The sequence below is a fragment of the Cygnus olor genome, chromosome 22, assembly GCF_009769625.2.
Source record: "Cygnus olor isolate bCygOlo1 chromosome 22, bCygOlo1.pri.v2, whole genome shotgun sequence".
In the NCBI taxonomy this organism is placed as follows: Eukaryota; Metazoa; Chordata; class Aves; order Anseriformes; family Anatidae; genus Cygnus; species Cygnus olor.
In genome coordinates, this window is record NC_049190.1 from 7,135,061 (window position 1) to 7,149,976 (window position 14,916).

General features: G+C 50.5%; 1 protein-coding gene and 1 long non-coding RNA gene across 5 annotated transcripts in view; one reads left to right on the top strand and one right to left on the bottom strand.

The window, feature by feature from the left end:
• KIRREL3 (kirre like nephrin family adhesion molecule 3) overlaps nucleotides 1-14,916 on the top strand; it is a 318,683-nt gene that overhangs the window by 139,751 nt on the left and 164,016 nt on the right. The gene's annotated exons all lie outside the window — the stretch shown is intronic.
• On the bottom strand, nucleotides 13,953-14,725 carry LOC121058570. The gene is made up of 3 exons (XR_005814244.1): nucleotides 14,494-14,725; nucleotides 14,165-14,169; nucleotides 13,953-13,989 (listed from the first exon to the last, which is right to left on the bottom strand). It is a non-coding gene; the product is annotated as an uncharacterized LOC121058570 (long non-coding RNA).

Genomic DNA, 14,916 nt, shown 5'->3' on the forward strand with positions numbered 1-14,916 from the left:
GAGGATTTCCTTGACTAGCCTTCAGGGCATGGTGTTACCTAATGGGAGCAATTAAAAAGCATTGGGAAGTGACCCTCTGAAAGTTCAGGCAGCTACAGACAAAATTGGGGAATTAAAAGGCGGGCTGCGGAGGGGTACCGTTACGGTCGGATGCCTTCACCCCATGCAACAGTGGGTTCATGTGGTCAGAGGAGGGGAGGCCCTGTGGGCACTGGGCAGGGGATGAGGCATGAGGGAAAGAGCAGAAAATTGTAGGCAGGCTAGTTTATCACTGGATTGTGTGTTTTCATAAGGCGCTATTTGAATATTTCAAGGTTGGGAGGTCCCTTCCCTGCATGAAGGTTTGACTTCCTACAAGGTTTAGTTTTCCAGAAGTTTGAGTTTCCAGATTTTCCAGTTGTCTCGTAGCAAACTCATCTGCAACCTTCTGCACAGCAGATCCCACGCTGCTGTTCAGAGGATGACAGTACCCCTGCTTTATAGATGGGGAAACTGAGGCACGGCGCAGGAGGAACAACTCCACGCCTCCTCCCATCCCCACGTCAGGCTGGGCAGGGTACTGCAGCTTTCCAGGCTGGCAAGAAGTCCCTCGGCAGCAGCGCTGGCAGCTGGGGTGAGCCTCGTCACAGCTTCACCCGTCAAATGTCCCCGTTGCTGCTCATTCCCGCAGCAGCTGGCAGTCGGAGACCTCAGTCCCCAGCGCCGGATGGACAGACCTCTCCCCATCCCCTCGCAAGAGGAGGATTTCAAACATGGCTGGGATCTGCTGTGGTGGCCTGGATCCTCTGGCAAGCTATCCCAAAATATTGCTGGTGCAGATGTTTGGGAGTTGGGGGCGCAGCCCTGCTCCCTCGCTGACACCCCCCCTGCCACTGTGAACATCAGCTGAAGGGGCAGAGACTGAGGCTGAGCCCGCAGGCGTTTGGAGTATTGATGCTTTGTAGCAGTCAGGAAAGTGAAAGAGCAAATTTCTTCTTTCTTAGCCAAACTCCTTGCCCCTCCATAAGGAAAAACGTAATTTTCTTTTGGAAACAACTAGCTCTAACCATAATCAATTTTTTAGTGCCTAGATGAAAATTCAATACCATGCGAAGCCCTTTCTCAACATAATTGTATGTTTAGTGAGGACAGGATTTCCTTTTTCTCCCTCTCACAAATTCTGTGGCTGAAAGCCTCCTATCAGAGTTTTCCCAGCATGCAGATGTTGTTTTGACCCAAATGCTTAAGCATTCGTTTACTGCTGAAGTTCTGCATTTAGAGGTCTTAAGAGTTTGAACCATGGGCTGTTTGGAAAGCTCTGAAAGGGAAAAAATAGCGAGGGCAGCTCACGAGTTACAAAGGAAAACTGATTTGACGTTATTATGCCTCTGTTTATTGGCAGCCCACAATGAGATGTAAAGAAATGTCAAAAAATCCCATGTGCACGTTGGTTTGGTTCAGGAAAAATTGCTGTTTGCCTCTGCCCGGAGGCTACGAGTCACTCTGCTAATGCACAAGGCACTAAAATGACCCCTTTGTTTTTCTTATGATCACTTCTGATAGCGCGCTCTGCCAGAGATATCATATCTTTGATCTCTCCGCGCTGATGTTAAGTCTCTCTCGAGTTCAGTAGCATCTCCTTGAGATTAATACTTCATGGCATTCTCAGCACCAAGCTGTCCTAACCCATACATCACAAGATGTCATGCTTCACACTCGCCTCCTGCCTCAGTGACTTCACGCTGGCGCAATAAATAACCCTTGGCCAGCTCTGCTCTCCTGTTTGGTGTGTGCGGAGAGTTTAACGAGGAAACTCTCTGGAAGTGAAGAGGAGGGGAGCTTTCTGCGGCTGTTGGGCTATTCACGGGAGACAGCCCTGCTTCCCTCTCGGAGGAAGGTTTGCAAGGGTTATTCCTCTTCTCTCGCAGGGTGGGGAGTTTCTCCAGGACACCTTAGCGGGCACAGCAGAGCGGTGTGCCCCCGGGGTACCCATCTGCCACCTAGCGCAGCTCATATCCAGTCCCTTAGGCAAACGAGTTAGGAAAATTGCTTTCTGCTCTGGCTTTTACTTCGGCGCACGTTTCTTTGCTTCTTTGTTTGCTTTCCAAGGGGCAGGCAAGGAGACCAGTGTCTGTTTGGTGCTGGCTGGGTGTGAAAGCACCGTCCCTGCTCTCTAGCAGGGGCAGTTCAGCAGACGGGAAAACCGTGCATGAGGAGCAGCTACCACAAAACCCAGGTGGGGCTGACCTTTGTTAAGGCTTCAGATGGGGCTCTAAAGCCTCTGCATTGCCCTGCCCCAGTGGGCTGCTAGCGGGAGCAAAGCCCCCATCTCACCCAGGGGAAGAAGGGAGTTTTGAGGGAACCTACCAGTGGTGCGTTGCATGCACCAGATGAGGGGTTTCTAGGGGTGAACGTATCCGTGCTCACTGAGCACCATTTAAGCTTGAAATGTCGGATGCTCAGCGGGTACCTGGGATGCAGAGCAGTGTCCAGGTGCTCTGTGGTGGCCTTGCTGCTCTTGGTGACTCAGCTCTCAGGCCTGACACGAGGTTGTGTCCGTGCTGCAGTGGAAGTCCTAGTCTTGGAGATGCTTGAATATGAGCTCTGGGAGACGTACCCCAGGGGATGCAATCTGCTGTTCGCGTGGGGTTGAAGGGGCTTCGGACGGTGAGGAATTTGCAATGTTTTAACTTTTCATTAGTCCAGGGTCCACCACTTTTGTGTCAAGCATTTATGTGGTTCTGTTGGTGCTGCTGAAGTACAAAGTGCTGTTCAATGACTGTGTCTGGGGCACAGGGGAGTTGAGCCTTGCATGACATTTCGGAACAACTTGGATTTCACATCTTCTATCTCAGAAGCACCATGCAAATGCACAGGGCATATCGCTGCTGTCCCCATCACCTTGCACTCACACAAGCTCCCTCCTCTCCTCGGTGAGTCTGGTGAGGGGGAAATGAACCTGAAGGATTTACCCAAGCGTCGCAGTAACGTGCTTGCCCGGGAGCGCTGTGTGCATGATGCAGCGTTGTACCGCATCTAACGCGCTGCCCCGTGCGCCGCGATGTGCTGGGACGAGGACCACACTGCCGTCCGTCCTGGAGTTCATCCCGACTCAGGGTCAGGGTAGTTTTTGCCTTAGCATGGGGCTATGCAGGAGAAAATCCCTCAGATCCCTTGCTACTGATTTAATGGAGATAATTGGAAGGAAGGAGGATACTGTCAGGGGAAGGACTGAAACCCCCAGTGCCTGCTCAGAGCTCGAAGTTACCTGGCCCAAAGAGCACCCACCAAATGGATGCAGGAAGGGATGTTTCCCAAAAAGAGGGGGTGACGAGGGCACGCTGCAAGGGTTTGTCTCAAGAAAAAGGGCTGTGTGGGGTGGGTTCAATTTAATACTGGCCATGTCTCTGTGGAAGTCCAAGTGCAAAGTGGACCGTGTGGAATCTCTGCTGCTACATCTGCTGCTAACCCACAAATATCCCAGTGCTGATAAACCTGCCTCTAATGAGGGCATGATGCTAATGGGGTCCAGCAGGCTTGGGAGGGCACGTAAAGTGTGTGCCTTATGGGCTGGGTGGCTGATAATGAGGAGGGACAAGGTGATTAGAGACACTCCCCTCCTTTTTTTTTTTCACTGTCCTCCAGGTAAAAAGGTTTCAATATTTTAAGATCTGTCACAACAGGTTAGATTATTAGCAATCATGGTTCACTGCCATCTGTATTTGTTCCATTTGTGGCATTTATGATAGTTATCCACATTAATTATTTCGCTGCTAAAGTCCCTTCTAATTTCAGAACACTGTTATTTCTAAGAAAGATGGATATTAAATATGCCACACATCAGCACGGGGTGGCATTACACCATGCTATTAAGTTCCGATGCGAAGGCTTGGCAAAAAATAACTTTGCTATTTGTAATCACCGTGAAGTGTTTTAGTGTTGCAGCTTGGAATAAGAAATAAAGATGATGACAGGAACTGATTTCTTATTAGGACGCAGTGCAAGAGTTTACATAAATCAGGAAGGAAATAACGAGGTAACCCTTAGCTGGCCGAATCCATGCAGGTACCGGTTGGACAGGACCTGGTGGGGAACAGAGCCTTTGAGGGCATCTCTGCCCAGCACCAGGTCCTTCATCTGCCTGGGGATAAAGGACTGAGCAGAGCATCACCCCAGGAAGGACGGAAAGACCCCTTAAGCCCAAAGGAGCCAGCCCCTTGGGCATTTTGGGGCTGCCATACAATGCCTCAGATGTCCTTTTCCTTGGGCAGCAGGAGTACTTCACATGCAGGAAGAGCTCCACTTGGTGTGCACGAGCCTTTTGCCCTCCCTGTCGTTGTTTATAGGTATGTTTATAGGTATGTTTATAGGTATGTTGGGCTTTTGGGGATCTGCTTCATTCCTATGGCTTACAGGAGCACAGGGAAGAGAAAGAAGAGAAGGGCCTCACTGCATGCTCTGTAAATACGGGTTGATCCACAAAGCTTTTGTTGTTGTGGTGAGGATGTTCACCTGGACCCAGAGAGCCGAAGACCATTTTTCTTGGCACTGATGTTGAACCCTGGGTGAAAGCTGGCTGAAGCCTCAGCCAACCAAGGCGCGGTGTTAGCAGGCACGTGCAAGGGTACAGGGGAAGATGGAAACAGGGTGAGGAACAGCTTCGCAGGTTGCTGGAGGTTGTAAAAATACCGGGGATGAGGCTAGGGAGGAATTTGCCGTGCGTTGAGTCTAAGGAAAATTCTTCGTGATTTTCAGCAAACCAGTCAAAAAAAAAAAAAAAAAAAAAAAAGAGGTTGAGATCAAATGCAGCGTTTTGCTCAACTCCCAAATGAAATGTTCCCTCTTAGCAACGAGTGTTTGTGTGCAGGTTTCACTAACAGTGAGGGATATTTTGAAATGAAAAGTAAACTAAAGGGGGAAAAGGCCCCCCTGCTATTTTTTCTTGAAGTGTCAAAACAAATCTCTATAATTTCTTGGGTTTTGGTTTGTTTGTTTTTGGCTGCTCTAGTGGTAGTCCCTCAAGCTCTGGAAAATTTGGTGAGGCTCTGACAAGGCTTTCCAGCATCTCCAGAGCTGCGTGTGCCTCTGCGAGGTGCAGCATCCCGGCTCCCAGGGCCGATCCCAAGGGACGCTTCAGCCGTCCCCCACCCCGAGCAGAGCAGGAGCAGCGGGTGCTCAGCACCTTGCAGGACCAAAGCGTTGAATGCCCGCTCTGCAACATGCCTTAGCACCCAAGCAGCTCATGCTCAGCGCGGGAGGATACACCAACCTTCCTCAACGGTTATTGTCTATTAATTAGAGGCTAATTAATTATTAAAATGGTATTTATTGAGATTTAACAAGTCTGCAGCTAAAAAAGGAGAAAAAATCCTGGCGGTGACAGGTGTTACACTCCAGTAATGAGGTTCTTAATAATCAATTGGCATTTGTTTGACTTAGAATAACATTCTTATTAAATCTAAATCAACTCTTTACTTGAGACACTTAATTACATGTGGGTTATTTTTTTTCCACCCGTCTTTCCTTGGCGCACTGGGAGTTCCCAGCCCGCGTCTCCAGCCTTTCGGGGGAGGAGGTTGTGCCTTAATAAATATGAAAGGTGATGGTTATTCATCGAGAGTGCCATTTAAGGAACGATTTCCCTAAGCTCCTATCCACACTGATGCTAACTGGAGCTTTAACGACTGGGAAAGCCAGCGTGCTGGGCGAGCTATTCTGCTGGTACCAGCCCTGTTTCCATCCCAGGGCTGCCACCGAACATCCTGCTCCCCTGCGTTAGGAGGAGAATTACCAGCCTCACCTTTCACTTGATTATTCATTGGAAATCATGTTTAGTGCTGGGAAAAGTTGTTAGCGCAGCGCTGGAAATCCACAGGAGGGAGGAAAAGCCCTCCAAGCATCTGTGTGACTGCCGTTCTCTCCCGGCGGAGGCCGTGCCGCTCGCAAAAAGCCACGGCAATTGCTCTGGCTGAAGTTTTGTTCTGCTGCTCCGAAGGCAAAAGGCTCCCTTCTTCATTATCCAGACAGTTTGGTTCCTCCAGGGTCAGCGTCATCTTTTAAAATGTTGTTGTTGGGTACATTTTTGCCTTGCAAGGAAATGAGAGGCCAGGCAGGGGAGTGACTGCTGGCTGTAATCGAAATTTAATTACTTCCCCTTTTAATGCAGCTTTTAAAAAGGAAACAAGGATCCCAACTGGGTGCTCTTTCAGCACAAACAACAACAGCCAAAAAAAAAAAAAAAAAGTAACCGACAGCAACAAACAATCTGTGCTATTAGAGGATCATTATTCTGATATTATTTATTTCAGACTTTTGATACTCTCCGATGCTTGACTTCACAGGCTCATTTTATTCCTTTCAAAAGCAATGCAGAGCTGCAATTTGCCAGGAGAAAATGTGATAAACATTAGCAAGGGGGGGGAAGGAAAAAAAAGCAACAACATGACGACTGCAGGGATAAATGTGTGTGTATATATATATATATATATATATATACACATATATATATATATATTTGTGGGCTGGGGAGATGGGTGGGTGTGCGAGTGTAGTTGATGGTGTCAGAGCTGCAGGACACGGTGCTGGAGGGGATCCAGGCGTTCGAACGCTGGCTGCTCCTGCCTCGCACCCCACAGTGTGCTGCCCTGTGTCTTGCCTGGGAGGGTGGCAAAGGCTGTGAACAATTTCCTCCATCTCCTTGGACTCATTTGTAGTTGTGCAAGCCCGTAGGGGGGTGCTGGCGTCATCGGGACGTGCTCCAAGGCTCCCTCCGAGAAGCGCTGGGAGTGAGCAGGGCAGGGTTGCTCTTGGGGTGCTGGCAAAGGGAAGAAAACCACTGCGTTCCCTGCAGCCTCGGGGGAACCTAGGTGTGTTGCTGTTTGCATGAAGGCCTCTCCAGGAGGCTGAGAACACACAGGTGCAATTTTCATCTATTAAGGGTTGTTTTGCTGCAGGTTAATGGGCCCCTGCCACCCCCGGTGAGAGAGGCGGATGCGGGGAGGCAGGTGATGCTTTCAAGCAGGAAGCCCCTTTTTATAACCGAACGTGCGGAGACGAGCCGTGCCAGGGAACAGGCACGGATCTGCAGGGCAGATCAGCAGAAGCACGAGCCTGGCTGCCCTGCCAGTGTCTGCCGCCGGGGTCAGGGTGCTGGGCAGGATGCGTGCCCCGGAGCCAGCCTGGGTGTCCGCCTGATGCCCAGCAGCTGAAGCAGCTCAGGCAGGGAGAAAACAAATGGAGGAGGGAACTGGCCTCAGGGAAGGGTTCGGGGTGAATGGGTGCATAGAGGCGTCCATCAGGTGAGGTGGGGAATGTCTGTGTTGTTTTCTCTACCTGGGAATGTGCAATCCTCCTGGGAACGAGGAAGGAGCCTCCATCTCTGCCCAAAGACCCCCTGCCTGAATCCTTTCTCCGTTCTCCCTCCCACATCCCGCACACAAAGACCTCAGCCCAATCTCCCCACGGTTCTCATGTTGTCCCCACACAACTTGCGAGACACCAGCGTTGGTCTTGCCTTGCTCGGTGCTGTCTCCAGCCTCCCTTCCCCAGCTCCCCTTTCCTCTCAGCCCTGCTCTGCAGTAGTTAATCACCAGTGCTAGCAACCTGGAGGAAACCAAAAAAAACAAACACCCAGGCCAGGTGAGGGTTTCCAAAAAGAGGAGAGGGTCTGGGGTCTAACCAAGCCTCACAGGGCTGAGAAGGAACAAGCTGATGTCTCCAGAAAGCGTCGTGTCCAGCCCTGAAACTTTGGGAGCTCCTGGGCTGTCCCAGCATTGCTGCCAGAAAGTGTTAGATCGCGCTGCCGTCAGATCGCTAGACTCTGCTGGGATTATTATTGACAGTCAGTGAGAGCTGTTGCATCCAATTAGTGGTATGGATTAAGAGAATCCCTTCTGAAGTTTGCTGTCCTGGAAAAAAATAAGGGGGGGGGGGGGGGGGGGGAGGTGGAAGTTTGAATAAACTGACTTAGATTAAAAGAAAGCCCTCAAAAAGCCCAGTCAGAGGGGACTCTGTCAAGTCATCGTGTCGATGCAGCCCTGGTGGGAGTGCAGTCACCTTCAGGGGTAAAACAAATGGATTCTGGAAAGTCTGAGTCGATGCAAAATTGGTAACAATTGCACTTTCTTCCAGTCCAGTTCTTTCAAATTAAATATTTCCTGGGCGTCCTTAGACCGATGTATCGCCACGCGTTCTGTCCTGTCTGCCTGTGATTATTGTTTGATACAGCTAGGTCAGTCTGGGACAGAAGAACAAACCCAAACCAGGTTTCTATCACTGGTGCAGCTCTGCCAGGGGCTGGTTGCAGAGCCCCGACCTCTCCAGGGGCAGCAGCACCCTTGGCTCCCTCCTTCAGCATCTTGGGGTGGATTTGAAGCGATGCTCCCCTCTTTTCCGCCCCACTAATGGCAGTTTGAGGGCACAGCCTAATTTCTAGTGAAATCTGGCTGCCTCCCTTCCCTTCCCAGGGGCTTGCCTTCAGGGTAGATGGGTGGATGGATAGCTCTTGACATGCTTCATCAAGAGACTCCTCGTGGAAGGGAGTCAAAAAATAAATAAAAACCACCACCACCAAATCATGCAATTCATTTATCCTAAAAATGGACCATGATGTTGAAAAATGAGCCTTGCTGTTGCAAAATGATTGAAATATGCGGAGATAATTTAACTATGCCTTGTTCAAACAGACCTTTTATGCTCAGTGCACTGTGGTTTTATGTATATGCGTGTATTTTTATTTTTCTCACGAAGAGACATCCTGGCACAGGCTGCCGCTTCCCAAGGCTGTTTCAGGTTGGACATGGCCTTTGCTGGGTTATTTCTAAGCAGGGTGGAGCTGAGTCCTCGGTTCTGGGATTTGTCTGAAGTTTGTGAGCCAAAAGGCCCCACACTTTCCCCCTCAGTAGCCAAAGGGGGCCCCACAATGCAGAGGCCACCCAGTGAAGCCAGATCTCCTCAACCTCAGCATCCTCAGCCTCTTGTCATTGGGAAGGGGCACAAGAAAGGGAGAAAATGAACCAAACCACGCTCTACCCATAAAACAATGCTTCTAGACTCTATGCTCCTGTAATAATGCACCAGCGCTCGCAGCTATTGTACATCAGCCAGATTTCCTGGGTACGGTGAGGGGAATAAAGGCAGAAAAGGAGGCTTTCCTGAGGAAAAAATAAAATAAAATACCAAACTGCCGGAAAGCAAAGAGCCCCCTCCACCTCTCCTGCATCCTGCTTTGACACTGTAATGGAGCTTGTAGCGATTATATGACTTTTTTTAATAGACTCTTAGCTGGCCTGGGAGAGGGATTTGCACTCCCCAGAGCCTTGTCTTTGGGACGCGTGTCAGAAGCGTCCTTAAATCTTCGGAGAAACCTCGTCTGGCTGCGAGGATGAGAGCCCGGCTGCCGTAAGGAGCTGTAAAAAACCTGCTGATAGACAGATGGAGTGGTGTAATTACACGCGGGAGGGGGAAGGGGGGAAGCGCTCACAGAAATTATTAGTGTGGGCAGACAATTAGAGGCTTTTCCAGAAGATTACCCTCTCCCTCCCATCTGCGCGCCGTTGAGGAGTTTTTACGCTGGCGATGCTGTTTCCTTCCTCAGCTGCGCCGTTCGCTGTTTTGCCCAAATGACAGCCGGGCTGTGCAGATCCTACCTGCATCGCTCCAACGCCTTCCCCTTGTAAGAGGAGGCAAACTGCTGCTGGGACAGGGAGGGCCGGGGATGTGTGGGTGTGTCCCTGGGGAAGCAGCTCCTGGGAGCTTGCTTTGGGGTGAGATCTGGCAATTTCTGGGTTTCAACAACTCGCCGGGGACATTTTCAAGTGTGTTCGGTAGCTGTAGGGGGCAGGCAGCTCACAAGGACATCAGCAAAAGGAATGGCGAATTGCAACCGAATTTCAACCCAAACCATTGCTTTTGTGATGACTGGGTTTTTATTTTGAGTATTTGATGTGCTGAAGGGTTAAATGGGAATTATGTTGGATGGCTCACACCTTTTTTCTTTTTTTTTCTTTTAAACCAAGTTAGCACATTTCACGTCAGCATTGAGGGGTTATTTCTCAACAGTTTATTTTTCATGTTACAGTCGCTTCGTTTTGAAAACATTGCCACCGGCCATTTGTTGAATTTTCTGAATTAGGAAAAAATAAATAAATCTGAAAGCAGAGTACTCTGATGATTCACAAAACACTGCGTCAGCTTTTCTTTCCCAGGGAAAGAGGAGGCTGAATTGCATGAAAGCTTTTGCCCAGCTGCCGCAGTAATGGTGCCCACCCCTGCTCCGCTGTGGTGCACAGGAGCACAGCAGGGCACTGGAGGGTGGGCATCAGTCAGTTTGAACCCAAAACCTGATATTTTGGGACCAAGTTTTGCTTCCGTGCAAGGTACTGCATGCTCTGTTCCCCTCAGCTTTTTGCCAAACACACAGCAAGTTGGAATGCCAGCATATTTTGAATGAAAGCTGATTTTGACATGCAAGCCTGGGTTTGGGGTTGTATGTGTATATGTTTTTCTCCTCCTGCTGTATCTTAAAAGCCCTGTCAAAACCCTTTGCTACAGTCCCACCCAGACTTTAGGAGGATACCAAAGTCTGAGGACTCCTTTCTGTCCCATAAATACATATACGCAGGGAGATATATAAATAAAATAAGAATTCAGTAAACTGCATGGTTTAAGTTGACATCAAATTATGCTGGCAGCAAGCACAGTCTGGAAAGTGGTAGCAGCCAATAATCCAGGATGTGGGAAGGGAATTCACCATTTACGAACATCGCTTGATGAAGTTGCAGTGTTCATAACAAGGAGCCTGTGCTTGCTGCTGCTGCTACAGGGGACATTCATTTCCCTCTTGCTCCTGCCTTTGGGGAGCAGAGGAGCTGAAATGCTGCTTCTCAGGGCAGGTTTTGCTGCTCGGAGGTGCCCAGAGGTTGAGGTGTCTGCCTGGTTGTGCAGCAGTAGCAGAAGTTGAGATTTCTGTTTTATGCTCAGATGCATTCCCCTGACCTTTCTGCTTCCTAAAATAAAGCCTGCAATAGACAGAAGAGTTGGGGGGAACATCCCACAAGACCAGGGAGCTTCGTGCATTGGTCCGTGGTGTGCACCAGGGACATGGAGAAACACGTGGGGCAGAAGAAGCACCGGGGGTTTAACAAACCCCATCTCCCAGCTGACTTTCGGGGGTGCTGCTCCAGTTTGCAGTGAACAGCTGTCTTTCTTCATTTGCTCATCCTATCTGCAAAAGCGGTGGTAGGGAAGCATGGCGGTGTGAAATCTAAATACGACATGATGCCCGCGGTGCTTTGCTGCTGGTCCCAGGGTTGCGAATGTGAGGGCTGGGTGGCTGGCCAGCATTAGGGGCTCTTCTGCCTCCTCAACAGGCTGGTCGGATGTCTTCACATTATTTTAAGGCTGCGACAAGCATGCGTGGTCATATCTGCCTTTTTGGGGAAGGCAGAGAGGACATGAGCAGCCTGCAGAGCTTGCAACGCCCTTCGTGTCTCCTCTCCCCGCATAAGAAGCGGCTTTGAGAAGCCCTCGAAGAGAAAAGCGGGCAGAGAAGCAGCTATCCCCATCTTCTCTCAGACGAGGCTTATTTTGGCGTGATGTGCTCTGGCACCACTCGGCTCCCGTTGCAATCCAAGAGGCGCAGAGGGAACGTGGGAGGGTGTTTACTCATTTGCGCCTCGCGCTGTAAATGGCAGCTGCGGCGCCCGCTGCTGCACTCGTGCGCAAACCCGCTGCTCTTTAAGTGGTGCTTCACCAAAACAAACGCGGAGGCTGCCAGGGGGGTTAGCAGTGCTCTCCAGCTCTCCCACCCTTCCTCTTGCTGCCGGGAGCCCTCGCAGGGGTTCCCCATCGTGGTTCTCCAGCAGGAACCTCCTCTCGCCTCACACTGCAGCCTCCTGGTGCCAGTGCTGCCACAGCCCTGAGCACCACGGCGCTTGCCCCCAGCTCCCTGAGTTCACACTTCTTTCTTTCCGGACCACATTGCAACCTCTCTCTCTGCAATTTAATTGTGATTCAGATGCATGAGTGGTGCTGCCAGATAAGGCTGGAGAGGCAGGCGAGATTGTACTCACCCCACTGATCATTTCAACCACAGTTCATTTTTTCTCTCTCTCTCTTTTTCTCTTTTTCTTTTTCTTTTTCTTTTTTTTCATCCTGGTCTCTTTGTTTGCTGTCATTTCCCCCAGTTCCACAACAAATGAGCTGTTGGCATTGCCGAGCCCAGCAGGGAAAAATCCCCACAACATCGCTACTTCCAGGCAGTTAAATCCACAAATCTTTTTCTTTTCCTTTTTCTGAATATATTTTTTCCCCTTGCCCCTGGTTCCACTCCATCCTCTTTTTTCCCTATTTTCCCTATCTATTACACCTACATGCTGTCAACCTTTAGCAGTCAATACCCCTTATGTCATGGTGTGCTTACAGTCACAATAGGAGTGGGAAAAGGGGAATTTATTGAACGTCTTTAACGGAGAGAGGGATTTTCTCTGGAAGGAGAAGCGCAGCTTGCAGCCTGAGTTTGGAAGAAGTCTGACGAGGCAGCTCGGGAGGTGGAGAGATGGGTACGAAATGATCTCTCCCTGCTCCCCTAATTTACAGCTGTGACAATATGAAGCCGTTAGTGCACATCCATCTTCAAGTATAAGGGAAAAAAAATCAAAATAATAAAAAAAAAATCATTACATGCCTTTCAGCATTGACCAGCCCGAGGAGACGGGAGTTATTCTTAAGAAAGTCATGTATCTTCTTTACTTTGGCATCAACATAAATAAAATTATTTATCTCTCAAATTTAAATGCTTTGCACCTTTAGCAGGCAGTAAATCCTTCTCTCCTGTCCCTTTATGTATTTATTTCTCACTCCATCCTTCACCGGTGAATATGAAGCCACAGCTTCCCTCGTCCCCTGGCGCCGGGGCCGGGGGAGGACCCCCTGCTTCCCTCCACCCGTCCCACGCACATCAGCCTCGGGGAAGGGTTGAGCTGCTGCAGCAACACCAGCAGGACGCGGGGCCGTTCCCAGGACGCAGCCTTGCTTGCCCCACAAACACCCACAAGCCGGTGCTATGAGCTTCCCCGTGTGCTGTGTCCCAGCCATGTCACTTAGTCTGCTGTGTACTAATTGCTGCCCGGGATGGCAGCTGCCGCCTCGTGATGCCCGAACTGGGGTGGGGGGGACCCTTCTGATGCTCTGGATGCTCCTGCACTGCTGTCAGCTCTTTTCTCTCGCCTGACGTCTTTAATCAAAAGGTTGGCTTGCTGGAGCTGACAGCGGAGAGGCATGGGAAGCGGCGAACAAAAAGAGACAGACCTCATAAACATTGCATCCAATCTTCCTTTCTGCTCCTCTCTCCTCAGCGCTTTATCTGACATGATCAACTTCTGCCTCACTTCGCTTTCCCTCCTGGATTTAAAACGGAAATAAAATAGTGATAATAATAATCATCTTGCAAATCAACGTGTATTCTTGCAATGGCAAAATCATAAAGATTTTAATAGCAACCTCAATATTACTGTCTGTCTTGCGTAGTGCTGTGAATTACTACGGCTGTTAGGAGCCCAGTGGGCCCGTGGTCAGCACATTAGCAGGGAAGGGAGCTGGCAGGGCGTGTTCCTGCTTGGCTCTGCGTGGTATGGGGCAAAGTCCAGTGCCTGTAAAAAGGCTGTGCCTTTGGGGGCAGCCTGGAATCTTCTGGATGGCTTGATGGGGCAGCACAGGGACGGCCGAGATGACCCAAACCCAAACTTTCTGTGTGCAACAGGGCCCGTTCCTCTCAGGGCCCACCTTCGGGCCGCAGGCGGGTGCCACGTGTGCTCATCATAGGGTTGGCCTTCAAGCCCTTGGCTGGGTCTGCAACAGTCCTGGCAAAAGAAGTGGTGGGGAGCTGAGAAAGTCGAGCGGGCAGAAGTGCCATAGGTGCTGGGGTGTATGTGGGGGGGGGGGGGGGGAGTCCAGGGTGCTGCTTGATAGAATCATAGAATCATTAAGGTTGGAAAAGACCTCCAAGATCATCTGGTTCAATCATCCACCTACCACCATCACCCACTAACCCATGTCCCCAAACACCACGTCCAGCCTTCCCTTAAACACCCCCAGGGACGGTGACTCCACCACCTCCATAGGCAACTCGTCCCAATGCCTGACAGCTCTTTCTGAGAAGAAATGTCTCCTCATTTCCAACCTAAACCTCCCCTGGTGCAACCTGAGGCCATTCTCTCTAGTCCTGTCACTAGTTACCTGCAAGAAGAGGCGACCCTCAGCTCCCCACAGCTTCCTTTCAGGTACTTGTAGAGAGCAATAAGGTCTCCCCTCAGCCTCCTCTTCTCCAGACTAAACAACCCCAGCTCTTTTAACCACTCATCATAAGACTTGTGTTCCAGGCCCTTCACCAGCTTTCACAACCCTTCTCTGGACATGCTCCAGGCCCTCGAAGTCCTTCTTGTAGTGAGGGACTCAAAGCCGAACACAGCACTCGAGGTGCGGCCTCACCAGAGCAGAGTACAGGGGGACGATCACCTCCTGCTGGCTGCACTATTCCTGACACAAGCCAGGAGGCCGTTGGCCTTCTTGGCCACCTGGGCACACTGCTGGCTCATGTCCAGTTGAGCATCAATCATCACCCCCGGATCCTTTTCCTCTGCACAGCTTTCGAGTTACTCTGCCCCCAGCCTGTAGCGCTGCATGGGGTTGTTGTGGCCAAAGTGCAGGACCCGGCACTTGGCCATGTCGAACCTCATCCCTTGGCCTCTGCCCATCGACCCGTCCTGCCCAGGTCCCTCTGCAGGGCCTTCCTACCCTCCGACAGGTCGACACTTCCCCCCAGCTTGGTGTCATCTGCAAACTTACTGGGGGTGCACTCAATTCCCTCATCCAAGTCATCAATAAAGATATTAACGAGGATGGGCCCCAACACCCACCCCTGGGGAACACCCCTGGTGA